At 31.5% G+C, this 14,711-nt stretch overlaps 1 long non-coding RNA gene across 1 annotated transcript in view; it reads left to right on the forward strand.

Annotated features, from left to right (window-relative positions):
* LOC134725013 (uncharacterized) overlaps nucleotides 1–14,711 on the forward strand; it is a 209,250-nt gene that overhangs the window by 110,982 nt on the left and 83,557 nt on the right. The gene's annotated exons all lie outside the window — the stretch shown is intronic.

Here is a 14,711-nt window from a genome sequence, read left to right on the forward strand (position 1 = left end):
CGGGTCTTAACTCTGTTACATTTTACAAGTGCCTGTCGCAGAAACCCATCATTCAATGGTCAAGAATCAAAGATTGTGTGTATACAAAAGAAGGGTAAACTCAAATGGTTTTACTCGAGTGGTGGCATCGGTCATATCGGCATCTACATACTCACTTGCACAAATTATAAGTAGTTTTCGGCATGCATACATACAAAAGAAAAAGAGGATGTTATTGTGGTTAGAAATCGAAGAACCTACCCGTATTCTTCCATTACATAGCTAACGGGGGCTTACAATTATTAGCTATTTGATGATTGAATAAGGGGATCATTATCACTTTTAGGAAAACTATTGTTTTTTTCATTAGATTTTCTAAATTTAAAATATTGCCTTTGTGTCAACTTTATGTTGTCTGCATACTTAAGAAAATCATTGAACATTGGCTTTTACCCTTATACTGAAAAACAAGTCTTTTAATGATATATCATTTTGCATTCCAGTTATAATATAAAAAAAGAAGATGTGGTATGATTGCCAATGAGACAACTATCCACACAAGACAAAAATCACACAGACATTTAAAACTATAGGTCACCGTAGGGCCTTCAACAATGACCAAAGGCCATACCGCATAGTCAGCTTTAAAAGGCCCCGATAAAACAATGTTAAACAATTCAAAATCAGCATTTATAAATTCTTTGTTCCTACTGTTTTTTTATACATTTTTTATCATTAATATTTACTTAATTGTGTCACTTTCATTCGGTTCAAGCCTCCTTTATAGAACACAGTTCAGTTTTCAATGGTTTAATTTTAATACCACTAAAATCTTTAATCACGTTTGTAATACATTAAAACAAATTCCATTTTCTGAAAATTGAATATTTTTAGGTCAGTAAAACTTACACAAAATTCAATTTGGCATTTTGTCAGACTTTTCATCATACACGCTTAAATTTAAATTTATCTTGAATTTTCTTTACTTTCTCCTATAAATACAGTTGTAGTTTTGTCATGCAATGGTTACTGAGCAGAAATCAAAATTGAATTGATTGGTGCATGACAATTGAATTCTGCGATACAATCATATTCTATTCTAGTGTGCAGTGCTACTTAGAAATGCCACTTAAGCACACTGGGTCCTAGCCGTTTAAGCGGTTGCATCTGATTATATAGATGGGGACAGCTCTGTCGTCTTTTGTACATCTGGCTGCAGTCATGGAATGTCAGAACGCAGTCCGTATTGAAATCATGGACATTGATCTAGAATTCGTAATTGATCCCTATTTATGTATATTAACGATACATCATTTATCGTATCAATTTTACTAACTGCAATTCTATTTCTAGTCCGTGTTTACACAAAACAAAACCTCTCCCTTTTTCAATAGTTCGGACAACCGTCGGTGTAAATAGGGTCTGAAAAGGGTAATAAGTAATTTACAAGGAAAAGATGACAAATGTCATTTCTAAAAAAATATCCGCAGTCATTATTATATGACATAAATAAAAAGTAACGGTCATTTGAATCATGACCTCGACATACTTTAATTTCTTATCCTGAAAATCAGTATTAACCGGAAAATATAAACTCTGCATGGTTCTATCCAGTATCAACCGGAAAATGTAAACTCTTCATAGTTCTATCATTAACAGCCGGGCGATATAAACTCTACAAGCTTCTATCAATGTCAGCCGGTATATATAAGTACATATGTCCGCACCCATAAGTTTAGTAAACTTTGAATTTATTTTTGAAATACTACGGCTTTTCTACCTCATGAATAGATTACTTTATCTGTATTTTGCAGAACTTTTAAGAATATTTGGTCCTCAATGCTCTTCGACTGAGTACTATATAAGGTCTTTTTTTATTCGAGCGTCACCACTGAGTCCTTTGTGGACGAAACTCGCGTTTGGTGCAAATACAAAATTTCTATCCTGGTTTCTAGGATGAGTTTATTTTATATATTTCTGGGATTGGAGAATCCTCCGAAATTATATGAATTTTTATTTATGTTGTTTACTATTATTCTCTTGATAATTCGAATGTTAAACGGCTGATTTTCAGATGAAATTCGTCAATTTTAATTGTCATGCGTGATAATTTGAAATATTACAGGAAAAGTAAAAATGTAAATAATTACACCTACACTAATATGTCATATATGAGAGGAGTTCTTGAGGAGTCTGTATGATTTACACAAATTCATATAACTTATCTACGTGTATCCTGCTAATTCATTATTTAGTTAAACCATTAAGAAATCAATCTGATATCATTTCATGATTCGAAATGTGTATGGAGAAGTTTTGAATTCATGTACTTAAGTTTCAATGTCGCATCCTTTAGAAGAGGTATTCAAAAACAAATGAGAAAAAGCATCAACACTTCAGACGCTTTCCACGACATTAATAGAACCAATCCTAATAATTTAGCGCACTTCTATGCATTATCGACATAGACAACTTCACGTTTTGTGTGCACAATTTTTAAGCCTTTTGAAAATAATTAGCTATTGTCCTTCCATCAGCCAACTACTATAGAAATAACAAAATATTTTTTTACTCTTTTTACGTGTGCAAATACAGTTTTTTATTGCTCCGCTTTTATATTGTGGAAATGGTAATGTGAATATTTCTATTTGTGTTAAATTTTGGGCCCTCTTCGCGGTCCGTGTTTCAAGCATGTTGGTGTCTGTGTAAAATAAGAGACAACTACTTGGACTAAAAAAAGAATGAACCTTAAATTGCCGGATGTAAATTGCAGGATAATATCAATATTATTTGTGCTTTGTCAGAAATGTTCAATTTATTTGTACTCGCTTCGTCACAGAGAAATACTCGGTGAGCTTTATTTTTCGTCATGTTTCTAGGGGTCATGCAAATAATATTATATTTTGCGACAGTGTACATATATCGTATGTTTATATGTATGAGGTTAACACAAATCAACATTAAATCATTTAATCATCAACAGAAATGACTTGAAACACAAGTTTGATTAAAATGTTCGCAATGTTTATAGTTGACACATTCCCCATTTCCATTTCCATCCTCAATTCTATTGTACATTACTTATAATATGTTCCATTGAAGTATGTGTGTTACATTAAATTTTCGTCTCGGAAAAATAAATTATGAATGCTTTTCTAGATTCATGTCTTTCACCGGAAAATATCGTCCATTACATACTCCCTTATGACGTCATTTAACAGATATAATCCGCATCTGTATCTCTGTATAGTATCATACACCTTCAGGATCTGCATTCTCTAAGATAGTTTATAAATCATACACTTTCCGTAGGTGTCAACGACTAACAAAAGTGACAAACCTGTCCGAATATTTCGTACAATATAGCATCAAACCTTTAACCCATTCCCGTACCATGTGATTGAATTGAAGATGCCAGATGCCTACATTGTGGTCATGTGGTTATGAAAGTCAATTGACAGGCTTCAGTTCAATATCGAAGCAGCTACGTAGCCGCTACGTAGCTGCTATCAATATCTATGTAACAACTAGTATAAAACTACACGTTCAATAGTGAAAATCAATGTAGCGCTACGTAGCCGCTACTTTATTGAACGCAGCCCCGCTATCGTATCTCAGAAGTGGCGTATTGTCAAAACGAAATGATATAACATATGCACGAACTTCAAATTATTGACTGCTATCAAAATATTCTTAAGAAGTGCAGGGAATCGTGTACTGTAGACGGTATACGAGAGTAGGAACGAGAAACAGATCATGTTATACATGTTGAACTATTGATATTATAATTTTTATTTTTTTTATAATCATGTCACGTTTTTTGTTGCTTATACGTGATCATATTCATATATAGTTTACTTTTAAAAAAGGAAATATAGTAATGCACTTTATCCATGTTTGAATAATCTTCCTTTAAGTTCAATTCAGTACAAATGTAGTTGATTCAAAGGACGTTGCCCCATAACGTCACCTAGTTCATATTTAAACGTTCATTCATGAATTATGTAATATGCAATGACACCCGATATTTCGTAACCAATCAATAAAAGCTGTGTCAATGAAATCAATTGATTATGTAATGTTGATATGAGAATGCATGCATCATAATATAAATACTTGTATAATGTCTAAGCAACCATCGATTGGGGTTGGGTTAGTAAAAAGAAATGATGACTGCAGAACAAGGACTTTGTTATTTTCTTATTTGTTTGAATTCATTCATTGTTCACCTTATCAGAACGACAAACTTAATAACATCAAATTAAGAGCATTGTGTTATTCCTCGTGCCTTTCCCATGTGGTATGTTGTACTTAAACATATATAGACGACTGTCCTGGTTGTCACGTTTTCTGCATGATATTCTATTGAAGAAGGGAAAAAATGAAATCCAAAGAAATTTCAAATCTTTAGGAAAGGAAAGACCTTATCAAATGCAAGATCAAAAGATGACATGAAGTAATCACAGATTCAATATTCAAATTTAGAAAATCCATAAAGAATAACAACAGTAAGCCTAAAACAAATAATGATTCCATCATACAATCATCAAATAACAAATAACAAAAAGTGTATCTTTTATAAGCCGTCGTTATCTATGTATTAACGAAAAAAAACAAAAATACCGAACTCCAAGGTAATTTAAATCAAAAAGTTCGTTATCAAATGGTAAATTCAAAAGAATATACACAACAACAAATGGAAAACAACTGAAATATTTTGCCTTAGTACAGACATTTCCTTATGTAGACATAGAGGATTGAACCTGGTTTTATAGCTAGCTGATCGTTTCACTTGTCTGACAGTCCCAAAACATTCCACATTGACAACAATGGTGTAGCAAAATAGACAGATATTAAAGGTATGATAACAAAAACAGTAGTACAGCAGTCTATTTTCTGTTATAATCTTAGCCAATATAAAAACTAAGAAAAAGAATGTGGTATATAGGAAAAGCACATAAGAAAAAATGGAAGACAAGAATACATCAAATGACCATAGCACAACACCTTGACGTGGTGTATGAGTACCGAGCCGCGCCAAGAAGATATTTTCATAAATGAACTAAGCAGGAAAGGTTAATGATTTACAGAGATATATAAAAGATCACTCTACCACGTAATTGATATGCTTAATAATGTCAGATAACCGATCCGTAAGATATATCCATTTTAAAAATTAAAACAATTGAAGTTAATTGTCTTTTTTTAACGTCAAAATGAAAATACCATTGCTAGTATTTTACTTTCACTTTTAGAATCTAAAGTACTATGGGTAATAATATTGTTTTGTTATCCTGTATTTATCCCTGATTTACCTAATTTGGAAACAATTTTAGTTTATCAATAAATACAGTATCTGTAGTCAATTGTATTATAAATATAACGTAAAGTTTTATAAATATGTGTAAAAACGTTAACAAAAAGACCACGAAAATGCTGGATCTTTCTGTAATTAATGTATATCTCTATGAAAAGAAGGTTACGGTATAAAACCTTGAGATTGACAAAAACAATAGAATCGATTGCTGTTCTTCCTTATATTTAAAATGACAAAAAACAACACACCTTACTGCAAGTTCCGTGAATTCGCATAAGTTGAATTCTTTGCTGATGATGTCAATATTAGATATCATGTCCTTTTGAGAACAGAGGTGAATAATGAAAAATAATATTACCTTTGGTTTCCTTTCCTTGCATGGTAATATTAAGCAAATACAGCTCCACATCTTGTAAAACCAGAGTTTGCTCATTGGTGAAGGTCTTGCATATTTGTCTATTTGTGAGGGTCTGAATGGGGTCGGTTTTTCTTTTTTTTTCTTCAACTTTCATACAGATTTCTCAATTCGTTATTTAAATTGTTTATAATTCATTATTCTCTGTATCATATGTCTTCGGTGACGGGATATATTGGTGATCGCGTTAATTTGTAAAAAAGTATGTACTTACTACTTGAGTTTTTAATGTTTGAACAAATATTTTGCACTATTAAAGCACTTGTGTAAAACTTGGTCAAGGATGTTTAATGTCACTTGCTCGATTTACTAAATAGTTATTTTGGGGGTATTCAATTAACTGATAACAATAACGGTTAACAACGAATCAGTTTCATAACAAAAAGATTTGTTCGGAAATTTGACACTAGTAAACACTCTGTGGTTTGGAAACTCGATAATTATTACAAGTCGAAAATGAATAATATTGACTCTGAATTGTCTCTAATCTGTTTGATAAGAATAGAAAAGAATTTAACAACAATCAAGTTTTGTAAAGACATATTTGTTATATTATCCAATATTTAAATTGTTTGATTATCTCGTATTATATTGCAGACCATCAGTCAACCTTTCAGCTATAGTAATGTAACTAGAATATAGGGTACTCATTAATATTTATTATAAACATCAGATGATGTGTAATAATTGCCATCGAGACAACTGTTCAAATGACGTAGATATCAGCATTTACAGGTCACCGTACGGCCCTTCACAGTGATAATAATCTAACTGTATAAACGGTCCCCACAAGAAAATCATGATACACTCATGGCTTCATAAACTGATTTGATTTTTTTTAGATGTAAATAGAGATTTGATACGAATATCAGAAGACTTTGGAGTATCTTCTAGATATATACTATAATGCAATGAAATACATAAGTTGACGTTCATATGAATCATATAGTCCATTTATACAGTACAAAACATGATCACTTTCAACAATGTCCTTGTTTGATTAGATTGCATTCTATGACTTTGCTATGTTCATATAATGGGTAACATGAAAATCAAAAGTAAGACGTACTTATAAATTAAAAAACAAACACTGCCGTAAAATAATTTTAGTAATAATCCAATCTCTAACCTTATTCATGAAAGAAATTTAAGGACAAAGATAGTTCTTCACTTATTTTGATGTTGAGAGATGAAGGGGTGGTGGTTGAAAATTTCAGCTATTGTTACATTGACATTATACCTTAACTAAATTGGTGAGGAGAATAATATGATATGTATATCAACGTGAGATGCACTACAAAAACACGTTGAATGAGATAATGATAAGTCTATTTTTAGATTCCACCAGCTTAAGCGATAATAAAGGTCGCAAATTTTTTTTAATATTTTTTATCGTGAAAAGTCAATTAAACTGGTTCCAAATACTGCTAGGTCAATTTATTCCTCGGCTAAGAAAGACATAAGAATTTTGAAAAAAATCTTGGTTTTAGAAACATTGATGCCACTGCTGGTGGACGTTTCGTCCCCGAGGGTATCACCAGCCCAGTAGTCAAACACTTCGGTGTTGACATGAATATCAATAATGTGGTAATTTTTATAAATTAACTGTTTACAAAACTTCTTATCCCAGACATATATTACCCTAGTCGTATTTGTCACAATTTTGTACTTGTTTGGCTTTATAAATATTTTGATATGAGCGTCACTGATGAGTCTTATGTAGACGAAACGCGCGTCTGGCGTACTAAATTATAATCCTGGTACCTTTGATAACTAATTAATCAACAATTATTACCATATCCATAATAATTAATTTCAAAACAGAAGTGATGACTACTGAGATGGTAATTCATCGGAGAGGAAACATCCGCCAGCAGTGACATCAATCCAGTGCCTCTAAATCAAAGTGATGATGTTAGATTATTTTATCTGTAGATAACAAACACAAAGTTATACCTATAGTTACATTTAATCATCATTTTTTTTCTACTTCATAAAAGTGCGTACATGATTAAAACATCTGTGTAAATTTATGTTACTGATCATCAAAAGCATGTAATCTAAAGTCAATTATAATCAATTACTTTTAAAGCAATTATGATGAACCAGGCATGCCTCTGATTCAAATATAAATATTTTCCTAGAAAAGGGTTCACATAACCATTTCAAAACACGCGGTGTTGATGTATCATTATGTACATATTTGAATTAACAAAATATAAGGAAATTAATTTCTGGCGTAATTTCGATTATATCAGGTGACGCAAGATGAATAAGTTTTTATTGAAAATCCACTAGCATCTTAGTATTGATACGAGATCTGTCGCAAGAATCATATGACAAAACCGATAACACTTAAATTGATGATGTAATAGACAAGATTCACCGGATATAAGATATGGTTTGTAGATTGTGTAGATATTTCGAAACTTTAATTTAATAAAATAATATTAGATGACCATGGGTTGTTTCTTGTATTATAGTTTCTGGGATTCTGATTAATCATTAAGCTTTTGTATACTGAATACCAATAAGCTCATAACATTCTCTATTATATCAATGTGACCAATGCCATTAAATTTGAGAGAAATTGTTTGTGCGTTCAGAACAATGTTCTCTTACGTCTTAAAAGCTACGATTACACTATACGTCTTTCCGTCGTCAAGATAATTGTTCAGCGACCTGTCCATACGATACGATTACAATATCCAATTCAAGAGTACATATGGTGTTATTTTTGTCGAGAGTAATTATAGGGAACAATCGGAGGTATACAAACCTGTAGGTAGTGTTTGTATGTTTCGGCATTGGTTGATGCAATGGATAAAGTTGTCCAATCCAATGATTATTATAATGCAATATATGCAAGGATGTTAAAGTTTATGTGTTTTTATTGATATAAATAACATCATATAAGACTTGATGTTGAATATCATTACAAATGTCATTTTAATCTTTGTGAATAAATATATGAACTTCTGTAATATTGTGTACAACTCGTCCGAACAATTATGCAACGGGTTTATTTGTTTACTTGTTATTTTTGGTTTTTTTACTTTGTCTTACGAAGTGGAATATTACGAAAGTAAAAGGACTATAGATCCATTTTTTTTTATCTATAAATAATATCATCCTCAATGGTTCCCACTCAATAATCATTAAACATCAAACGAAATTTAATTTCACAAGTACATTTTTATAAAGCAGGTGGAGTCGTTCAAATGAAAGAGTCATATGTGCTATGAAAGAACCTGTGACGTTTACTTGAAGATCATGGTATCCGACTTCGTGTCCTCGAAATTCCTGACAATCTTATATATACAAAAGTTAAAATACAAAGCATCATGTTAAGTTGTCTAGTAGACTGTGATTGAAATTGAAATACTACTTCAATAATATGAAGTTTTATAATAGTTTTCTTATTAGTCATTATATTTTCTATGTAATCATTTACTTCTTTATGCTTGATGCGCGAATAAGTTTTCTTTGTATTCTTTCAAAGTATACGTGTTACGGTTTAAATTATTTAATATCTTCCAATATTAAATGGAAACCTTCAACAGTTTGAATACCTACCATGTTTAGTATGGCGTTCATTATCACTGAACTAGTATATATATTTGTTTAAGGGCCAGCTAAACGACGCCTCCGGGGGCGGGAATTTCTCACTGCATTGAAGACCTGTTGGTGACCTTCTGCTGTTGTCTGCTTTATGGTCGGATTGTTGTTTCTTTGACACATACCCATTTCCATTCTCAATTTTATCAAAAGAAAATGTATGAATAAAAAAGTGCAACCTAAAAAATACATTCGCCATAGGTGTTATTGTGTTATCCTTGGTTGTGTACGTGTTTGTGTGTGAAGAAAGTAAAATCACATTAATACTGAACTCCGAGAAATTCAAAACGGAAAGTCCATAATCAAATGGCAAAATCAAAAGGCAAAACACATAAAACGAATTGACAACAACTGTCCTATTCATCACTTGTTTCCTATGTAGAAAATGGTGGATTGAACCTGGTTTTATGTGTGTGTTTAATTTTTTAGTTGTTTGAGTTTTTATTGGACTAACTGTTACGATAGTTTAATGAATTTGTCTTTGTCATATTCAGAATACGTTGTCAAATAGGAAATTGACAGTTTAAACAAAGCGATAGTAAGATATATGGTGTTCTTTTTTAATCTTAAGTCAAAGCTCTGTCCGATACCCCCTCTCCCCCATTATAATATACATTATTACAGAAATCAAGGACCTTTTAATAATGAGAGCCTGTAATTCAGTGGTTGTCGGTTGTTTATGTGTTACATATTTGTTTTTCGTTCATTTTTTTACATAAATAAGGCCGTTAGTTTTCTCGTTTGAATTGTTTTAAACTGTCTTATCGGGGCCTTTTATAGATGACTATGCGGTATGGGCTTTGTTCATTGTTGAAGGCCGTACGGTGACCTATAGTTGTTAATGTTTGTGTCATTTTGGTCTTTCGTGGATAGTTGTCTCATTGGCAATCACACCACATCTTCTCTTTTATATTCTCACCAACAAGCATTCATTCAAATAGTTGACAACAATTCTTAATATTGTTGGGGAATTACTATTTAGAATTGATATTTATACAACATGGTACAATATTAATATAATTGTATGTCGTTTATGATAAAACATCTGTGTAAATTATTTACTGATCAAAAGCATGTCTCCGATGACTTCAAAGCATTGTATGATAAGTCAGGCGTGTCTCTGATTCAAATATGACTTTTATAAGATCCTTTTCCTAGAAAAGTTTCACATTACCGCTTCAAAGCACGTAGTGTTGTTGTTATATCTGAATTAACAGTGTATAAGGAAATTAAACTGCGGAATTTTTTTTTTATTAGATGACGTAAGATGAGTTTATATCTATTGAAAATCCACTTAGATTTTAAGTTTTGATACGGGGTATGTCACACGCTGTGACGTGATAGAAAACAAATTTTGATACGAGATATGTCGCACGTTATGACGTGAGGTAATACAAATTTTATTCATTTACATTGATGACTTAATTGATTAGATTAACCGGATATTAAATTTTGTTTGTTGATTGTGCTAATACTTTGAAACTTCGCGACACTTACCAAGTAAAATCCTGGATAATCATAGGTCTGTTCTTTATAAGAAGATGCGATATGATTGAAAATGAAGCACCTCTCCATCCAAGTCACAATTTGTAAAAAGTATTATTGGTCAATGTCTGGCCTTCAACATGGAGCGTTGGCTCACACCGAACATCAATCTATAAAGGGGCCCAAAATTCACTAGAATAAATCCATTCAAACAAGAATATCAACGGTCTTAACTTTATAAAAACGAAAAACAAGAACAGTTTACGAACCACATCAACAAACGACAACCACTTAACAACAGGTTCCTGAGTAAGGATAAATGGAAACAAATGCAGTGGGTTCAAACTTTTAAACAGGCGCCAAACTTCGCCATAACGTAAAACAGAAGCACAACATTACAACATAGAAGATCCACTTTAAAATATCAATTTAACTGGTTCAACTAAATCAGAAAGAAATATGAACGAATAAATTTGATGTGACACAATATATTTGTAAAACAATTTTAAAAAGATAACTATATCCTGGGACAAAATGACGTTGTCCGTTTATTTCTGACTTATAAATTTGAAAATAACATTGATATCTTTCGCATCAATTTTCTAATTGAAAAAAATATATATTTACTTATCGTTTTAGCTTATTATTGTCTCATTTATTAACGATAGTTTGGCTTGTGTGTCCGGAACAAAACCTACGATTAAAATCTGTGAAAATGTTTCTCTAATTTTGTACGGTATCATCTATCGCCAGCTAGGGGATCTGATCAAGTCCCTTTCTCCACTGTACGATATCGACTCTTTTTCTTTCGTTTTGGGATGTTATCGAAATTTTTGGGCGTCTTTCTAAGATCCAATATTAGAAATGGAACGTTAGGATTTTACGACTTCCCATTGATATGAATGAAATCATACTAAGATTTAATGTTGCATACCATCAGCAATGTCCTTTAAAAAGGGTTTACAACGCTGAGAGACAAACCAATATTAGATTTTTTTTTTAATCAACCTGAAAATTTTGTAAAACAAGTGAGGTAAATTTTGTTGTTAAATATAGTGTGTGTTGACAACGTCTTACAATATGAAATTTAACCAAAACAAATAGAAAACTGTTGGCCCATTTGATTTGTTTTATGCCAATTGTTTCTTTACATATTTTTTACTTTACACACTAAAGAACTATTTTAGACCAAACGAAAATTATTTCATCAATACATGTATGTATGTGCCTGTCCTTAGTCAGGAGCCTGTAACTCAGTGGTTGTCGTTTGTTTATGTGTTATATATTTGTTTTTCGTTCATTTCTTTTTATAAATAAGGCCGTTAGTTTTTTCGTTTGAATTGTTTTACATTGTCATATCGGGGCCTTTTATAGCTGACTATGCGGTATGGGCATTGCTCATGGTTGAAGGTCGTACGGTGACCTACAGTTGTTAATGTCTGTTTCATTTTGGTCATTTGTTGACAGTTGTCTCATTGGCAATCATATCACATCTGATATTTATAGTATAAACTTGCCGGAGTTATTCAAATGAGAGAGTTGTATGTGCTTTAAAAGAATCTGTAACGTACATGCAACAACATTGTAAACCGACTGTGTGTCCTTGTAATTCACAGCCGCGGTATATGCAAACGCTTACAAACAAGAGGTTAACTTGCATGTAAAATTGTCAAGTGAACTGTAAATGTATATGAAATGCTACTTCAGTAACATCTAATTTCATATGATGTTTCTTATAGTCATTAATTTTTCTATGTAATCATAAGTTTCTTTATGTTCAATACGCAAATTACTTTTCTTTGTATTCTAATAAAGTGGACGTTTTATGATTTAACAAGAGATTTGATATTTCTATTGCTTTCGATATTAAAATTAAACCATCAGTATTTCGATTACTTGCTTCAAAGCAAAATGTATGAATAGATAAGTGCAACATAACACTTTAGTCGTTTTTGTTGGGTGTTTTGATTTGGTATATCTGTGTTGTATTTTGTTTTAGTTTCTTTTTTAAAGTCACCTTTGTAATCGTAACCTTGCTAATAATTACAATCGTTCATTAGAGCTTGTCGTTAACGTTTTCTAATATTATAGAATATAGGACTATGAGATTTCCAATTGATTGTCTTATTTACCGATCTATATTAAGCGCCACTTTCAACAATTTTGCGCTATTTCGTAGTTGTCAAACAGTTTTTAATAATGGAGAAGGACGGATTGCTCAGCGGAAACCACCGACATCCGGTAGGAAAACTTAGACTCCTAGTCAATTAAGATTGAAATCGAACGCAATGGTCACGTGTCGGATATAAATCAACCACAATTTTGTCAGCCTTGTGATACAGTAGTTCGACTACTTTGACCACTCAGCCATCGATGTTCAAAAATTTCAATTGGATATTGTCAGTATACACAAAGTAACAACATAAAAACATAATAATTGTTTGTTTTCATTTTGTGTTTTCGTTATCTCGATCCTAAAGCCTGCATTTACTTTTTGGTTTCTACTTTTACATTGTGAAATCCAAATAGCGAATGTTCTGTCTGGTAAATGAAATGTTATGGCTTCAACAGAAGACTGAAATATAGAATTCATACTCAGCTTTATTCTTATAATGTTCAATCTTTAAATCGACACAACTCACAATTAAAATAATGTATTGGTTATAAAAATATGACCCATTTTATGGAGACTGTCTTGAACTTTTGACCTTGAAACTAAATATAGAAAGTTTGTACTACTTGGTAATTACTATTATTTTACTATACTTCAAGTTAACTTCTTGTCATAACAATGACCTTCTTGTTCAAATGATAAGGTTATTCTTCACGTTATTAAACTTTCACTTGTAAGAACACTTTTTCGAAATATAGTTCTTGGAATTTCAAGATAACCGTTATCAACAGAGTTATGTCGTAGTGTGCATGTGCTATCACAAGTTATTAGTTTTGCTAAGTTCTCTATATCAGAAGTAAGATAATCTTAATCTAAATAAGGTTATTTATATTTAATTATCAATAAGATTAGGTTAATTTTACAAGATAAAAGGTCTGGAAATCCTGTCAATTTTAATACACGCTTGCAATGTTCATCTACTCAATATAAAATTTTGAATAAAGGTTTGGGGGGGGGGACGAATATCATAAATAAAAAAATAAAAATTAGGGGTATACGAGACACATCCATTTTTGTACTGGATCAAAAAGTGCATATAAATCGAGAGTTGCTATGGAGCTGTAACTGTAATATCTATACATAGGCAAATTGTACAAAGTTATGACAGGTTGTTTTTTTTCATTCGTTTGTTGTGAGTGACATTTCAATTTGAATTGCCATTGGAGTTTGGTATTTTTGTTATTTTACTTATTAGACTATCCAAGTTAGTTGTTAGAAAGATTGCTTATCATATACGTATTACATCTCCTTATGCATTTGAATTATTATTTTATGTTTCTTTAATCACTCTGTAATGTTTATGTCATGTTGTAATTAATGTTATGCTCTTAATGGGCCCTTTAATTTGGAAAATAAAAATATTGTATTGTATTGTATTGTATTATGTTTATACAAAATTGGAGAACCTAGCACCAAATTATTATTTATAAATACTTCGTGTAACTATAATAATTAGTATTTAAACATGTACTAGTATTAGGTATTAGTATCGAGTAATTTCATGACTTCTTCGATTTATTTTTTCTGTACAACATTGAAAGGTCAAATTGTAGTTCCTGGAAAAAGTACAATATCGGTCATGACACGTGTATTCTAGCAAAAACAGTTATATATTACCATCCTGTTGAATATGCAGGTGAAATTAAAGTATCTTAAATCATATTTTGTAACATATTTCCTATCCTGTGTACCAGTAGGGCTTGATCACCCAAATTGTTTACGAC

Source organism: Mytilus trossulus, chromosome 7 (genome assembly GCF_036588685.1).
Source record: "Mytilus trossulus isolate FHL-02 chromosome 7, PNRI_Mtr1.1.1.hap1, whole genome shotgun sequence".
Classification (NCBI taxonomy): domain Eukaryota; kingdom Metazoa; phylum Mollusca; class Bivalvia; order Mytilida; family Mytilidae; genus Mytilus; species Mytilus trossulus.